This window comes from Coenobita brevimanus, chromosome 74 (genome assembly GCF_032717465.1).
Source record: "Coenobita brevimanus isolate Jiangsu-jjx chromosome 74, ASM3271746v2, whole genome shotgun sequence".
NCBI classification, from domain to species: domain Eukaryota; kingdom Metazoa; phylum Arthropoda; class Malacostraca; order Decapoda; family Coenobitidae; genus Coenobita; species Coenobita brevimanus.
Genome location: NC_137027.1, coordinates 16,576,180 through 16,588,718, shown reverse-complemented (window position 1 = coordinate 16,588,718; position 12,539 = coordinate 16,576,180).

Below are 12,539 nucleotides of genomic sequence, written 5' to 3'. Positions count from 1 at the left end.
TTCACTGACTTCACCTCTCTCAAAGACCATCACTTTACTCTTCCCTACATTCACTCATATATAATCATATTTTTCAGGTCAGTGACTAACCTTACCCCTATATCTCCTGAGGCTTTCAACATTTCGGCAGTCAACCCAGACACACCTGCTGCCTTCCCCACCTGCATCCTGCCTATTGTCTCACTCACAGTAGCAGCGTCAATCAAAGGCCAATGGCCAAACACTGGATCTGTTGGCTCCAAACCTTCCCTGTCTCGGTCAAACTCCTCATTCAACGACCAGCTATAATACTTTCTCCACGCATCTTTGATATCCCCACTGTTCACCACTACCCTACCTTCATCATTCTTCACACACTGCTCACCTATAATATCCCAATTATCCCTCTTCATCTGATTTGCCACCTTAAATATCATATTTTTCCTTTCCCCATGATTTAGGTTATCAAGTAAAAGTCTCTGTGACTCAGACTTTGCCCTGTATACCTCTCTTCTAGCCCTATGCTTGGCAGCCAAGTATTCCTCCTTGTTACCACCCTTCTTCCATTCCCGGAAAAAGCTTCTTTTCTTCTTAACTGCAACTTCTACACCCTCATCCCACTACCAAGTTACTTTTTGTCTTGGTGGGACCAGGGGCGCACCCAGGAATTTTCTAAGGGGGGGGGCCCGTAGTGAGGTGAGGTCAGATAATCCGATTATTACTGGGAGGTCACATGTAGGTTTAGGGTCAGGGAGCTGCAGGCTCATGTGTTACTCTTTGATTGTACTGCCAATTTTTCATGGTTTGCTGTTATCGAAATAAATATATATACATATTTAAAGGACCCAGAGAGCTAAAGGGGGGGGGCTCTGGCCCGGGTGCCCCCCCCCCTCCCCGGGTGCACCCCTGGGTTGGCCTCTTGTCCAACTGCATATAACATAAGTAATTCTCAAGAGATTGTAGTAGTAGTAGTAGTAGTAGTTGTTCCCTAGGCAGTCTGGCCGAACAACCCCGAGTCCCTTAGGAAGGCCATGGCCGAGACCGGGCTTTCCCACAGAGCTCTCAAAGAGTGTATGTTGTGTTGCTGGCATAGGTGATTGTGTGCAATGCAGTCTTCTATAATGTGCTTAATAAATGGGGTGCTGTGTTGCATCCTGGACAGGCATCAGCGACTGAGTCATCCAGCCTCGTCTGGTAGCTTAAGAGGGCTGGATGGTGCCCACATCTCAGCCTGGCCAGGTGGACCCTGTCCTCATGAGGAAGATAGGATTCAGAAGGGTGGATGTCAGGAGGCCGTGCATGCAGCTGTGTGTTGTCTTTAAGTGACTGAATGGAGCGGCTAGTGATCTGAGTGTGGATATGCTTCTGGAAGCTGGTCTGAGGGGGGTGAGATGATAGTATTTGTGTATGGTATCGTGTGCTGGGTGTTGTTTTGATGTTCCTTGGTGTGGGTGGATGTACTGCCATGTACTGTAGTGGATGTTGTGGGTTTGTGGAGGCTGCAGCAAGAAACTGGGTGCCTCTCATGTCTAGGTGATCCTTGACTTTGAGGACTTTGGTTTCTTGATGTAGGTGGTTTGTGGGTGTAGTAGCTGTGCAGCCTGTGATTATTTTTAGGGCCTTGTTCTGTATGGTCTGTAGAGTGTTGTAGTGTGTTTTGGTCAGGTTAGAAGCCCAGGCAGGGCTTGCATAATTCATCACTGAACGTATGTATTGTTTGTATACTGTGGTGGTGGTTTCTTTGTTGTGTCCAAATGTTGTATGGGCAAGTGACCTCAAAGCATTGAGTCTTGGTGTTATTTTATTTTTTAATGTTTGTGATGTGTTGTTTAAATGACATTGATGTATTGTATGTTACATCAAGGATTTTGTGTGTGTGTATGTGTGTGTGGTAGGGGAGTGTTGTCTATGGTGAGGTGTGGGATGTGACTGTGTTCTGCCTCCAGTTTGTGAGAAGAGTCACTGTAGATTTGACTGGGGCTATTTTGAGCCTGTTTGTGGTGAACCATTCGTTTAGTGTGTTGAGGTAAGGTTGAATGATGTATGCAGCTGTGTTTGCATTTTGGTGTGTACATGTAAGTGTTATATCATCTGCATAGGAAGCTATGTGTATCTGTGGTGTGTGGGGTGTGGGTACGTCGTGCATATATAGATTAAAGAGTATAGGGGACAAAACAGATCCTTGGGGGACGCCGTTTGTGAAGTTTCTGATGTTAGAAGACTGACCGGCAAATGTTACGTGTGCACATCTGCCTGCTAAGTAGTTTGCCAGCCATCTTTTTGTGTTATTGTACATGTTTGTGTTGAGTAATTTGTTTGTGAGGTTGTGGCAGGGGATGGCATCAAAAGCTTTGCTAATGTCTAGTGTGACTAGGACTGTTCTGTGTGGTGGCCTAGCTGAATTCATGCCATTGAAAACTCTCTGTGTAAGGTCTGTAAGAAGGGTGTTTGTGGAGTGTAGTGGCTTAAAGCCATATTGTGACTGGGCCAGGGGAATGTGAGGTGTGACTAGTTGTAGTATCAGTCGTTCAGTGACTTTAGAGGGGGTGCAGAGGAGTGTGATGGGGCGATGTGAGGAGGGTAACGTGGAGTCTTTGTTGGGTTTAGGGATAGTGATGATATTGCCATGCTTCCAGATGTTGGGTATTATGTTGTGTGAGTAGCTGTAGTTTGATATGTTGGTGAGTGCTTGTATGCCTTGTGGTCCTAGGTGTTTAAGGTGAATGTTGCTTATGTTGTCTGGTCCACAGGCAGAGGAGTGCTTGAGGTTGTTAATGATGTGCTTCGTCTGGTTGTAAGTGAAAGGTGCGTAGTCTGGGTCTGTGGGGAACTGTCTCTTTCATCTTATGATACGTCGGTCTTCCAGATGGGGGGTTAGATGGCTGACTTGTGAAAAGTGATTGATGAGAGTTTGCTTGTTGTTTGTTTGAGGGTATGGTGTCTGTTGTTGTGATGGCAGCATGCGATTGTGTGTTGCTGTTGGAAAATGTGATGCTGTTTAGTATTTTGTAGAGTTTGCTGATGTTTGTTTTGTGGTCAAGTGTTTGTAGGTAATTTTACCAGTTTAGTGTTTGCTGTTCTGAAATTTTACTGTTTATCTGAGTGTTGAGTTCTTGTATGGTGTCTTGTGTATGGGGTGTTGGGGAGTGTCGCAGTGTGTCCCGTTGTCTGATGAGGCCTTGAATTTCTGGTGTGAAGCTGGAGTTGTGTCTCTTTCTGTTGCCTCTAGGGTTGTGTCTTTTGTCTGCATTTTGTATGATTGTATTGAAAGTGTGCACAGCGGTGTTGATGTTTGTGATGGGTGTACTGTTTAGTGTTTCGAAATGTTGTTCTGTTTCAGTTACAAAGGCCTCCCAGTTAGCTCTCTTATAATTAGTGTATGTGCGTTTGTGGCCAGCTGGGGTGATTCTGGTTTTGGTAGTGATGATGATTGAGAGGTGATCAGAACCTAGGGTTTTGACCACTCTCCATGATGTAGTGGGAGCGAGATTGTTCTTGAGGGCTCTGTATTGGTCATTAATGCCTCTGTCTACGGCTCCTTGTTCAGCCACCATTCTCCTCATCTCACTAAAGAAGGCATCCCTTACTACTTGGTTTTCCAGTTTCCATATTTTCCTCCTAGGGACATAAGTCCCCTTCTTCATCACTCGTTCTTTAAGCACCATATCACAAATCAATAGTTTGTGCTGCTGCACACACTCCTCACCTCCTATAACTTTAACATCCCTAACTAACCTCCTATCAGCCCCCGTAACCAGAAAATAATCTATCTGACTATTTCCTCCAAACTCATACGTAATTAACCTACTCTCTCTTTTCCTAAAATTTGTGTTGCACACAATCATGCCCGTTGTCTCCCCAAACTTGAGTATCATTTCCCCTTCCGCATTCCTTATACTATACGCACATCCCCCATGTACTCCTTCATAACCTTGATCTGCTTCACCTGCATGACCATTTAAGTCCCCTCCCAAAACCACTATCTCATCCCACATACCACCTACTACACATATTAAATCATCCCCAAATCTATCTTTCTCTACCTCATCCAATCCTGCCTGTGAAGCATATGCCTATATAAATGCAGTTATCTTTCCTGCAAGCAAAATTTTCATTACCAATATCCTATCGCATACTCTCATAACATTCATAGCATATTCCACCCATTTCTCTGGAACCATCACACCAACACCCCCATATCCGTCTGTCCCCCCTGCCAAAACAACTTATAGTAACAATCCTTCCCAACAATCTTTCTGATTGATCCACCCCTGTACTGGACTTCCTGCAAACATGCCACATCCACCCACCTCCTACTGAATGCCTCAATGACTTCCCCTGCTCTTCCCCTCAGACTTCCCACATTCCATGAACCCACCCTCATACCCCTGGGTGATTTACTGTCCTCAGGCTTGCTTTGAAACTGATTCTTGTATCTGGTCATAGTCAGTATTAATAAAGGGGGTTAGACATACCACAGGCCCCACTCGCTGCACAGTCCCAGGTCCAGCCAATGGATGTGGGACCTCTAGCCCACCAGCTTACCAGTGGCTGTGGTAGTGGCCTCGGGGCACCCTGCCAGGACAGCTGCAGGGACACCCTCCAAGCGCACCTTGGCACTGCAACTGTCTCGCCATTATACACCCACTGATAGGGCAGCCTCCTGGGGTGCTATTCCCAGGTTCGGGCCCCTCTCTATTGGGCGGAAGCAGCAGCCTGGGAACTGCAATGCCCTGTACCGTCTAGCACAGGTTTGAGCCTCATCTTGCCCTGGACCCATAATCTATGCCGGCGGAACCCCTGTCACGCCTCCCCCCAAAAGTCTGCCACTAGGCAGCGGGAGCAAAGTTTTCTGGCCGCATGCCCTTGCTGGTGCCAACCCCTGTGACGTAGTGGGATACTCGGTGTGAAATGTAAAGTGCATGTGGTGTAGTGCATAAGATAGTTAGAGGAAATGTTTGGGAGAGTATGCTGGTTTACTCTCCATGTTACTGTCACACTGAAAAGGTTAGCAAAGGGGGATGGTTAGATAGATAGTGAAACAGGAGCTCCAGCTCTCCCTGTCACCGGCATTCCCATTCCCCTCGGGAGTACCACTCTGTTCGGCCCGTGCTACAGCCTCCTCTGCCTCCATTGCCAAATTTGCCCATGGAAATTGGAATCCAATGTTTTAACCCGTCCGTGGCCGAAAGCCCGGAATTTTATGTGCACCCCAGACCGATGCCGGGGTCATTTTTTGAAGTTTCAAAAAATAATTTTTGTTTCTTTGCCATATTGAAGAGAAAGTTCAGATGCACCTTACAGTGCAAATCCCAGCTTCCTAGACTCATTTTGTGGCTTGCAATGAAGCGCGGAAGTTGCAGAAATATCAGTAACCGATATTGCCGCCCAGGGACACTGCCACAAAGCAACTGGGCAGGTTTTTCTTTTTACCTCCCAAAACAATGCGAATGGTGCTGAAATGTTGTGCATATATGAGATATGATGATATCGAATGATTTCAGTACATAATCTCTTAGGAATATTTGGAAAAAAAATGTTATGAATACATTTTCACCTTTTTGATATAAAATATATTTATGATAGTTTCGAGTGATTTTTTACGTTATCGTTCTGCCCATGCTTGGAAAAGGGAGCGAAATAGTTGAATTTTCAGTCCAAAATGAGAAAACTGCACTTTCTCCAAGGCTAGACTCTGCCACGAGAGAATAAAGTGGAGGGTCAGATCCGATTAGCAATACGAAAGTTGAGTCACAACTTCTAGCTCCCACACCAAGAGCATGGCTAAAAATAGAATCGTAATGCAGTTTCAAAACCAAGAATAAGTCTAATCATGACTAATATAGATACAAAGCAGAAATAAATGCGTTTACAGACGGGGAAAACGTATTTTTTCCTTCAGAACATGTTCATCTTTATCATTTTACGTTCATCATTATCATTTTACCTTGTTATTTTCGAAATATATATTGCTGTCTCGTAATCAGCGTGGTTGTGTATGTTTTGCATGGGAGGAAAAAGATTGTATTTTCTGTCTGGGTGGAGGTGATGGGTGTAACTGTGTTTTTAGGCATGGCCATGAGCGAAAAATCGTACATCCACACGTCACGACAGCAGGTGGTGAACTGACAGATGATGTGTGAGAGGGTGAAGTCAAGGTCAGTCTCATGTCCCAGATTTCTTTTCACCTCCCGAAAGTTTTCACAGTTTTCTACAAGTTGCACTGCATCAAATGATCCAAATCATTACAGCAAACCTGAGCAAATAGGTAAAGATACCAAGACAAAAATGTATTTTTCACTTATTTTCATGTCATTTTTGTATGTGCCTGTAATCCTTCATATTCGTGAACAGGTGGTTGTGTGTGTTTTGCGAGAGAGGACAAAGTTGATATGTTCTGCCTGGGTCGAGATAATGGGTGAAGTTGTGCGTGTTTAGGCATGGCCAGGAGCGAAAAAATCGAAAATCCACTCATCACAGCAGCAGGTTCTGAACTGCTTGATGGGGTGTATGGGAATGTAGTGTAGGTCAGTGTGAAGAAGTTCAGAACATTCACTCACTTCCCAAAAATTTTTGCAGTTTTTTACAGGCCGCGCTCAAACGAAGGCGGCGGCCATTTATCGGATAAACGTCATTCGACTCTAGTGGCCACTGAGGGGTTAATGACTGGCAAACCTACCAGTCTCTTTAATGACTGGCAAACCTATCAGTCTCTCTAACCATTGAAGCACAGTGTCCAGAGTAATAGACAGAACTGGGATTTTTCAAGTACTTATAAAGCAGTGAACCACCGGGTAGGGACCTATGAGTTTCGCAACTATGAGCCGATTGGGGGAGCGCGGTACGCTTAGTACCCTCCCAGTGCCTTGCCTCCCCCAGCACCCCTGGGATCCAATGGATTAATGACTAGCAAATCTACCAGTCTCTTTAATAACTGGCAAATCTAACAGTCTCTCTAACCCACTGGAGCCGAGAGTCTGCAGTATTGGACAGAACTGAGATATTTCAAATCCTTATAAATCTGGGAACTCCCAGGTAGGGACCTATGAACTTCGCGACTATGAACCGATAGGCAGAGGGCAGTACGTTTCCCCACTGTAGGGGGCCACCTTGACGTGATGGTGGGGCTTGAAGCGTGGTTGGCAGTGCCACCTACTTGGGAGGCATGCCTACCTTTGTAGGGTTCGGCATTTGTCGGCCTCGTGGACCAAGCACTCCCTACATCACTTGTAGAGGAGGCCTACTGGTGATGTCAGTCCTGCCCATTTGCCATCTAGGGCGGGACTGTTGCCTCCCCACGTGTTTGCCATGCGTGGCGTCCCGTAATGCTGGGAGACGGGAGTCCTGGAGGTTGAGCGATGCTGCATGGTGCGCCCTGCAGCTAGCAATACATCTCTTTGGTCCCTTATTCTGGCTAGACGGGTGGCCTGGTTGGGCCCGACCAGGTCAATCGGCTGGTCACTGGCTAGCCATCCAGGCTAGTCACCTAGTGGCTTTAGGGTCAAGCGGGCACTGGGGGACCTGGTGGCTCCTATCGTCCTGGAGTCACCCTTGTCAGGGTCCCTTGGTGGTTACCTGCGTATACTTTCCCACTACCTCTGGGGTCGCCGGTGGTGTTTTCCCTGGCATATGGCCTCCCCTTGTTGGGCTCCATGGTGGGTGGAGGGGTGGGGGAATGAAGGTGGTTTTTATTATATATGGCTTCCCACACCATTCTTGTGGCTGACGACCCTGGTTCCGTCCCTGACTATCCCTCACAGTCTCCCTCCTGTGTGCCTCGTGTGCCTCTGGCTGGTGAGGCCCACATTGCCACCTTGGAACCATACCTGCCTGGTTCTACTGGTTTGCGGTCAGTGGCCACTACAAAGAAGAAGAGCCGGCAACAGACAACAACATCTTGTGGACATGCCCGTGAGGTCCTGCCAGGTGTCTATGAGAGGGTTGATTTCCCAAGGTACTACACCATTCGTACTTTGGATGGTCAGCCTATTGGGAATCTGGACATTTTTACTGTTCATCGGTGCATTGTGTCAATCTGTGGGAGAGAGCCGAAGATTTCACCTCAGGGGGATGGTGGCCTCCTAGTGGAGGTTACATCCCCTGAAGAGGGTTCCCGGCTGGCTGCCCAGTGTAAGGACCCGGATGCACTGTTCCATTGTGTTCCTCATGCCTTTTTTAATCAAAGTCAAGGTGTTGTTTTCTCCAAAGACTTATTGCGTTACAGTGAAGAGAAGCTGCTTGAAGAACTCCAGGTCCACAGGGTCGTTAAAGTGGAGAGGTTTCAGAAGGTTGATGGTGTTCTTACCCCAACTCCATCCTTGTTGCTGACGTTCGATTGTACTGTTCTCCCTTCATCCATCAAGGTGGCTTGGTTGTCCCTTAGGGTCAAACCCTTTGTACCAAATCCACGACGCTGCTACCACTGTCAGATGTACGGCCACGTTGGGCGAGTCTGTCATCGTTTGCAACAGGCCCTCCCAGTGGTGTGTGTCAGTTGTGGAGCATCCACTCATGCAGGACAGGACTGTCCTGGACCTGTTTGTTGTTTGCACTGTGGCGAGGCACATTCTGCTTCATCTAAAGACTGTGCCCGGTTTTGCTTGGAGAAGGAGATCCTCCTCATCCGTAATCGGGATAAAATAAGCTTTCCTGAGGCCAGGAGTAGAGCCATGTCATCTGTTTTCCGTAACGGAGTGTCTTATGCATCAGTTTTGTCCGGTCATAGCCGTCCTCGTCGTCCTATCCAGCAGCAGACCCGAGTTCCTCCTGTTGTGTCAGCTCCTATGCCTTCATCTGCTGATTCCATGTCAGTGCAACAATCTCCCGCACTTGAGATGGTTGCCGCTACAGTTCAAGACTCGACCTCTACATCTATGGTATCCCCTGGTAGTCATGGTGCACATTCTTCATTTGCTAAACGTCATCGTGGTTCCTCAGAGTCTTTGAGTCTTGAAGATCCTCCAAGCAAGGTGTCGGTCGTGGAGTCCACATCCTCTGTAGTTAGTCCATCTGTGCAACAGCCCTCGGACCCTGCTTCTGGGTCTTCGGGGGCTTCTGGGGTGTCAGGTCAGTCTGGCACCTCTTCCTCTGGGGTATCGGATGTTCCTCCTCCGGTTACCTCGGAGGATCCTGTCCTGCCCCCTCCACGTTTGGAGGCCAGGACCCCAATCCCTCCTGCTCGACCTCTTGGTTCACTGGGGGCCCCGGGCAGGGTTCGGAGTAGCTCTTCCTCTCCTGCTGGGCAGCGACGACTGTCTGTGAAGTCTCCCAACACTTGGCAGACCCCAGGCCCTCGTTCTAGCCATGCTGCTGCCCGTGACAAGCCCCTTAGTGGGCGTATCCGCATTCCCAAGGAGATTGTCTCCCAGGGTCGCTCAGTGGTTTCCACTAAGTGACCCTTTCTTTTGTGTATATAGTTCCTCCATTTTAATATTTTTAGTATTTTTTTATGGTTTTCTGTTTGTCCCTCTCCCCTTCCCCTTTTTATTTCAATAGTTTTAATGGCTAATATTATTCAATGGAACTGCCGTGGTTTACGAGCCAACTGGGAGGAACTCCGTTGGCTTCTGGCTGAGTATTCACCTGTGTGTGTTTGCCTACAAGAGACAATGGTTGGTGATGCTGCGCCCCCCAGTCCACCTGGTTACCAGGTTTTTTATTCAGATCCTCTTCCTGAACAGGGTCATGGTAGGGGTGTGGCTATTCTAGTACGCAGTGACATACCTTTCACTGCTGTGAGTCTTAGCACTCCACTGCAGGCCATTGCTCTCCAGATTTTCCTTCCCCGTCGTTATACTGTGTGCTCTTTGTACCTCCCTCCTAGTGCCACTATTGAGAGGGTTGATCTTGAAAATCTTATTCGTGCACTTCCCTCACCCTATTTCTTGCTGGCCAACATGAACAGTCATCATCCCCTGTGGGGTGGCTCCACAGCTGATGCTAGAGGTACTATGTTAGCCTCCATTGTGGAGGATGTGGACCTGTACATTTTAAATTCTGGTGAAGTTACTTACTTCCATAGTCAAACGGGTATTTTTACTTCTATTGATTTGTCTCTGTGCTTTGCAGGGGTAGCCCTGAATTTTACATGGGCTGTGTTACCGGACTTACATGGCAGTGACCACTTCCCTATTTTATTAAGATCGACACAGAGTGCGCCTCGGCATCGTCTTCCCCGCTGGTGCTTGGATAGGACGGTCTGGCCGGTTTTTGAGGAGACCGATGTGTGGAGGATTTTGTCAGCACTGATGCTGCTGTTGAGTATTTCACAGACTTACTACACTCGGCGGCACTGCAGAGTATTCCGAGAACAGCTGGTCACTTTCCTTGCCGTCCAGTTCCCTGGTGGACTGATGAGTGTGCTTCTGCTGTTCGGGCTAAACGTGCTGCTTTCTCCCGACTTCGTCGTCACCGAGGTGACCCTGGTTACTTAGCGGCATATAGGAGGGCCCGAGCTCATGCCCGGCGGGTTATGAAGGAGGCTAGGAGGAAGTCTTGGGCATCATTTGTTTCTTCAATTTCTTCACAGACTCCTCTCACAAAAGTGTGGAAACTGATGAGGAAGATTTCAGGGAAATTTCCCGTTCCCTCTCCTCCTGTTTTATCTCATGCAGGTGTGGTGGTGGCTCATTCTTTGTCTGTTGCCGAGATATTTGCAGCTCATTTTGCTAATGTCTCTAGGAAGGACACATCCCCGTCGGCACGCCGCCGACGGCACCTGGAATCTTTGGGCATTAGTTTTCCATCTACTGCGGAGGAGCCGTATAATGTTGCTTTTTCTGCTTCTGAACTTCAGACGGCATTGTCGCAGTGTCGCGACTCGTCTCCAGGCTTGGATGATGTCCCATATTCCTTCTTACACCACTTGCCTGATGCAGCCCTTCATTTTCTGTTGTCACTGTATAACAGAATTTGGTGCAATGGTGGGTTTCCGACCTCATGGGGTGTTGCTGTGGTTCTCCCCATCCCTAAGCAGGGTAAGGATCACTTGCAGGCCACTAATTATCGCCCTATCTCGCTGACATCTTGCCTTTGTAAGGTCCTCGAAAAGATGGTGAATAATCGGCTCGTGTAGTACTTAGAGAAGAGTGGTTACTTGTTTCCAGTCCAGTGTGGGTTTCGGAAGATGCGGTCGACCACAGATGCTCTCCTTTCTTTAGAATCTTCCATCTGCCAGGCTTTTGCAACTAACCAGCATCATATCACAGTGTTCTTTGATTTGGAGAAGGTGTACGACACTTCCTGGCATCATGGTATATTGCAATCTCTTTATGAGTTTGGTCTCCGTGGGCAACTCCCCACTTTTATCCGGGAGTTTTTATCTAATCGTTTTATTCGGGTCCGAGTCGGGAGTGAGCTGTCTACTGCACGTCCTCTTGAGGATGGTGTGCCACAAGGGAGCATACTAAGTGTTACCCTTTTCGCAGTGGCAATTAACAGCGTTATTTCTGTGCTCCCTGATGGTGTTCGTGGCTCTCTCTATGTTGACGATTTATCAATCTCTGTCACTGCATCACGGATGTCAATGGCAGAAAGGAGGATGCAGATGGCTCTCAACCGTGTCTAGATGGGCTGATGAACGAGGTTTTCGATTTTCCTTCAAGAAGACTGTTGCCATGCATTTTTGCTGCGTTCGTGGAGTCCACCCTGACCCAAACCTTTTTTTAGATGGGCGTCGTATTTCGTGTTTAAAGGAAACCCGGTTTTTAGGGCTGATTTTTGACAGCCGGTTGACTTGGGTCCCTCACTTGAGGTACGTAAAAGCTGAGTGTCTCAGAGCATTGGGTCTCTTGAAAGTTTTAGTGCACACATACTGGGGAGCTGATCGCAAGACCCTCCTCCTCTTGCATCAGTCTCCGATTTTATCCAAACTTCATTATGGATGTGAAGTTTATTCCTCTGCCTCAGAAGCCCGGCTTCGTATTTTAGATTCCATACATCATGCTGGTGTTCATCTCGCCACTGGGGCATTCTGATCTTCCCCGATTTCGAGTTTGTTGGCTGATGCTGGTGTCCTTCCTCTAGACTTGCTCCGCACTTCCCTTTTCATGAGATGTTGGTATCGCTTATCTCGTCTCCCAGACTCTGTGCCCTTTGTCAAGGTCTCTCAAGATTCTCGGTCACCTATTTTTGTCACTCGGCCATCCTTTCCAAAGCCCTTTGGTTTCAGGGTGCAGTCAATTATGTCTAGCTTCTCTGTTCCTTCTGTGCCGATCACTCCCCACCGTGTCCCGAGGGTGGGCTACTGGCTTCTCCCCAGGGTGACATTTTGTCGTTTCTTCTCATCCAGTAAGACCTCCCTTCCTTCTCAGGTTTTATTTTCTCTGTTTTTAGAGCATGCCTCTTCTCATGGGGACTCCATACCAGTTTATACTGATGGATCTAAGTCTGATGTGGGTGTGGGCTTTGGTGTGGTGTTTCCCACCTTCTGTCGAGGTGGGAGCCTCCCTGTGACTGCTTCTGTTTTTACGGCTGAGCTGACTGCTATTTTATTTGCCCTTCAGATTCTCTTCACTCTCCCCCACACTGCTTTTACTGTTTTTAGTGACTCACGAAGTGCT